Genomic DNA, 5000 nt, shown 5'->3' on the forward strand with positions numbered 1-5000 from the left:
GACACGATCAGGAAAGAATATATGCAGAGACTCAAGGCGATACTCAAGTCAAAACTCAACGCCGGAAATATGATAAAAGCCATAAACACATGGGCAGTGCCAGTAATCAGATACAGCGCAGGAATAGTGGAATGGACGAAGGCAGAACTCCGCAGCATAGATCAGAAAACCAGGAAACATATGACAATACACAAAGCACTACACCCAAGAGCAAATACGGACAGACTATACATAACACGAAAGGAAGGAGGGAGAGGACTACTAAGTATAGAGGACTGCGACAACATCGAGAACAGAGCACTGGGGCAATATCTGAAAACCAGTGAAGACGAGTGGCTAAAGAGTGCATGGGAAGAAGGACTGATAAAAGTAGACGAAGACCCAGAAATATACAGAGACAGGAGAAAGACAGAAAGAACAGAGGACTGGCACAACAAACCAATGCACGGACAATACATGAGACAGACTAAAGAACTAGCCCGCGATGACAATTGGCAATGGCTACAGAGGGGAGAGCTAAAGAAGGAAACTGAAGGAATGATAACAGCGGCACAAGATCAGGCCCTAAGAACCAGATATGTTCAAAGTACGATAGACGGAAATAACATCTCTCCCATATGTAGGAAGTGCAATACGAAAAATGAAACCATAAACCACATAGCAAGTGAATGCCCGGCACTTGCACAGAACCAGTACAAAAAGAGGCATGATTCAGTGGCAAAAGCCCTCCACTGGAGCCTGTGCAAGAAACATCAGCTACCTTGCAGTAATAAGTGGTACGAGCACCAACCTGAAGGAGTGATAGAAAACGATCAGGCAAAGATCCTCTGGGACTATGCTATCAGAACGGATAGGGTGATACGTGCAAACAGACCAGACGTGACGTTGATTGACAAAGTCAAGAAGAAAGTATCACTCATTGATGTCGCAATACCATGGGTCACCAGAGTTGAAGAGAAAGAGAGGGAAAAAATGGATAAGTATCAAGATCTGAAAATAGAAATAAGAAGGATATGGGATATGCCAGTGGAAATCGTACCCATAATCATAGGAGCACTAGGCACGATCCCAAGATCCCTGAAAAGGAATCTAGAAAAACTAGAGGCTGAAGTAGCTCCAGGACTCATGCAGAAGAGTGTGATCCTAGAAACGGCACACATAGTAATAAGAGTGATGGACTCCTAAGGAGGCAGGATGCAACCCGGAACCCCACACTATAAATACCACCCAGTCGAATTGGAGGACTGTGATAGAGCAAAAAAAAAAAAAAATAATAATAATAATAATAATATATTATTTGTCTTTCATCTATATTTAGCCAACCATTTAGGTCATAGCTGATTTTTTCCTATTTGTGGTCATTTGATGATAATAATAATAATAATAATAATAATAATAATAATAATAATAATAATAATAATAATAATAATAATAATAATAATAATAATAATAATAATAATAATAATAATAATGCACAGGTTAATATCAGGAGAGGGATCTTCCAGGGCGACTCACTGTCCCCACTACTCTTCGTAGTAGCCATGATTCCCATGACAAAAGTACTACAGAAGATGGATGCCGGGTACCAACTCAAGAAAAGGGGCAACAGAATCAACCATCTGATGTTCATGGACGACATCAAGCTGTATGGTAAGAGCATCAAGGAAATAGATACCCTAATCCAGACTGTAAGGATTGTATCTGGGGACATCAGGATGGAGTTTGGAATAGAAAAATGCGCCTTAGTCAACATACAAAAAGGCAAAGTAACGAGAACTGAAGGGATAAAGCTACCAGATGGGAGCAACATCAAACACATAGATGAGACAGGATACAAATACCTGGGAATAATGGAAGGAGGGGATATAAAACACCCAGAGATGAAGGACACGATCAGGAAAGAATATATGCAGAGACTCAAGGCGATACTCAAGTCAAAACTCAATGCCGGAAATATGATAAAAGCCATAAACACATGGGCAGTGCCAGTAATCAGATACAGCGCAGGAATAGTGGAATGGACGAAGGCAGAACTCCGCAGCATAGATCAGAAAACCAGGAAACATATGACAATACACAAAACACTACACCCAAGAGCAAATACGGACAGACTATACATAACACGAAAGGAAGGAGGGAGAGGACTACTAAGTATAGAGGACTGCGACAACATCGAGAACAGAGCACTGGGGCAATATCTGAAAACCAGTGAAGACGAGTGGCTAAAGAGTGCATGGGAAGAAGGACTGATAAAAGTAGACGAAGACCCAGAAATATACAGAGACAGGAGAAAGACAGACAGAACAGAGGACTGGCACAACAAACCAATGCGCGGACAATACATGAGACAGACTAAAGAACTAGCCAACGATGACACATGGCAATGGCTACAGAGGGGAGAGCTAAAGAAGGAAACTGAAGGAATGATAACAGCGTCCCAAGATCAGGCCCTAAGAACCAGATATGTTCAAAGAACGATAGACGGAAATAACATCTCTCCCATATGTAGGAAGTGCAATACGAAAAATGAAACCATAAACCACATAGCAAGCGAATGCCCGGCACTTGCACAGAACCAGTACAAAAAGAGGCATGATTCAGTGGCAAAAGCCCTCCACTGGAGCCTGTGCAAGAAACGTCAGCTACCTTGCAGTAATAAGTGGTATGACCACCAACCTGAGGGAGTGATTGAAAACGATCAGGCAAAGATCCTCTGGGACTATGGTATCAGGACGGATAGGGTGATACGTGCAAACAGACCAGACGTGACGTTGATTGACAAAGTCAAGAAGAAAGTATCAATCATTGATGTCGCAATACCATGGGACACCAGAGTTGAAGAGAAAGAGAGGGAAAAAATGGATAAGTATCAAGATCTGAAAATAGAAATAAGAAGGATATGGGATATGCCAGTGGAAATCGTACCCATAATCATAGGAGCACTAGGCACGATCCCAAGATCCCTGAAAAGGAATCTAGAAAAACTAGAGGCTGAAGTAGCTCCAGGACTGATGCAGAAGAGTGTGATCCTAGAAACAGCACACATAGTAAGAAAAGTGATGGACTCCTAAGGAGGCAGGATGCAACCCGGAACCCCACACTATAAATACCACCCAGTCAAATTGGAGGACTGTGATAGAGCAAAAAAAAAAAAAATAATAATAATAATAATATATAATTTTTCTTTATCTGTATTTAGCCAACCATTTAGGTCATAGGTGAGTTTTTTCAACTTATGGCCATTTGATAATAATAATAATAATAATAATAATAATAATAATAATAATAATAATAATAATAATAATATATAATTTTTCTTTCATCTGTATTTAACCAACCATTTAGGTCATAGGTGATTATTTTCTACTAATGGCCATTTGATACTAATAATAATAATAATAATAATAATAATAATAATAATAATAATTTTTCTTTATCTGTATTTAGCCAACCATATAAGTCATGATTGATTTTTCCCACCTATGGCCATCCGATTCTGTGATTATAATGATAATAGTAATGATAACAATAATATATAATTTTTCATTCATCTGTATTTAGCCAACCATTTAGGTCATAGCTGATTTTTTTCTACTTATGGCCATTTGATAATAATAATAATAATAATAATAATAATAATAATAATAATAATAATAATAATAATAATAATAATAACGGGTTTTTAAGGCGCTGTCCAGAATCCCCTTGGTAACAAGTCACGCCTGAACTCGGTGAGTATATATATAAAAGGAACAGTTCACGAATCCCTCCCACCTCCCCACCGTGTACGTGGTCGGGGATCGATACGGAACGATATCAGATATAACTTGTTATGTACTGCTTCCACCGGCTTCTGTAATATTATATCCGGAATCGATGCCGGCCTCTGCTGTGGTAAGGGTTTCTTTCTTAGTACTTCGTGAACTCCTGACTTCAAGAGAGAGAAAGATATCGTATCAAACTGGTTGTGAAGTTATAATAAAAAAAAAAAAAAATTAAAAAAAAATTCATTCCATTTTTAGCACTTTGATTCATATTAGTCTCGTAACACTAATTCCACTCTGATTATCTGTTGAGAGTTGGGGATGGAGTTAGAAAAATCCTTGGTGGAATGAACGCTTGGAAACTTGCAACAGACCATCGGAGCCTGGTACAAGCTCAAAATGGACGTATGGAAGGTCAGACTAGGCTCTGTGGGTTCAAGGCTGCTGCTTTTGTTAGAATAAGGCAGCCTTATGACAGCACGGGCTCTTGTTTAGAGTTTTTTTTATTCGTATTCATGACTTTGTACATTTTTAAAAAATTTTCTTATTTTGCACATTAATTTTTGAACTCTGAATAATATTAATTAATATTAATAATAATATGAAGAGAGTGGTCCCTCTTTTAAGCATGTTCTGCCATTATTTTTAACGGAATAATAATAATAATAATAATAATAATAATAATAATAATAATAATAATAATAATAATAATAATAATGTGGCCAAGCCTGTTTCCTGCTACTCCGCCTTGGACTGTCTGTGCCAAGAGAGCAATGAACTATTGTTATGGTGAATCACTATAGATTGATTGATTGATTCCCACAGACTGCCGCAAAAGAGCAGTAGTCATTTATTTATTAATACATTGGGTGTAATATCAAGGTCTCGCATTGAAAAGAGGGTAAAAATGATGCCACTTCTTGCTATGATAAAATCTAATTCTTATGAAAATAATTTTTTTTATAATTGCGTAGATTAAACATACGTATGCTGTACGCGTATTATTCCTTATTTCAGATACGCAAGAGTCGACGAATGATCAGCAAATGTAGAGAGAAATGACTGAAGATTTTCAACCAGATCAATTCGTCACTTGGTGTTACGTGAGTATTTGATCAATATGACGTTATTTTCTTTTAACGCGCGCAAGTTTAAGGTTATTGTTACGTTATTGCATTCGTGTACGCAGGTCAAAGGTTGTTCGTTGCCTAGACGTTTTCCCTTCAAATATTTTGG

General features: G+C 37.9%; 1 protein-coding gene and 1 long non-coding RNA gene across 2 annotated transcripts in view; one reads left to right on the forward strand and one right to left on the reverse strand.

Annotated features, from left to right (window-relative positions):
* Positions 1 to 5000, forward strand: part of LOC135206131 (uncharacterized) — a 171366-nt gene that overhangs the window by 31980 nt on the left and 134386 nt on the right. The window contains exon 2 of the long non-coding RNA XR_010312683.1: positions 4782 to 4867. This is a non-coding gene — a long non-coding RNA (uncharacterized LOC135206131). The remainder of the gene's footprint in view (positions 1 to 4781; positions 4868 to 5000) is intronic.
* LOC135206130 (uncharacterized) overlaps positions 1 to 5000 on the reverse strand; it is a 124099-nt gene that overhangs the window by 16620 nt on the left and 102479 nt on the right. The gene's annotated exons all lie outside the window — the stretch shown is intronic.

Source organism: Macrobrachium nipponense, chromosome 29 (genome assembly GCF_015104395.2).
Source record: "Macrobrachium nipponense isolate FS-2020 chromosome 29, ASM1510439v2, whole genome shotgun sequence".
Lineage (NCBI taxonomy): Eukaryota > Metazoa > Arthropoda > Malacostraca > Decapoda > Palaemonidae > Macrobrachium > Macrobrachium nipponense.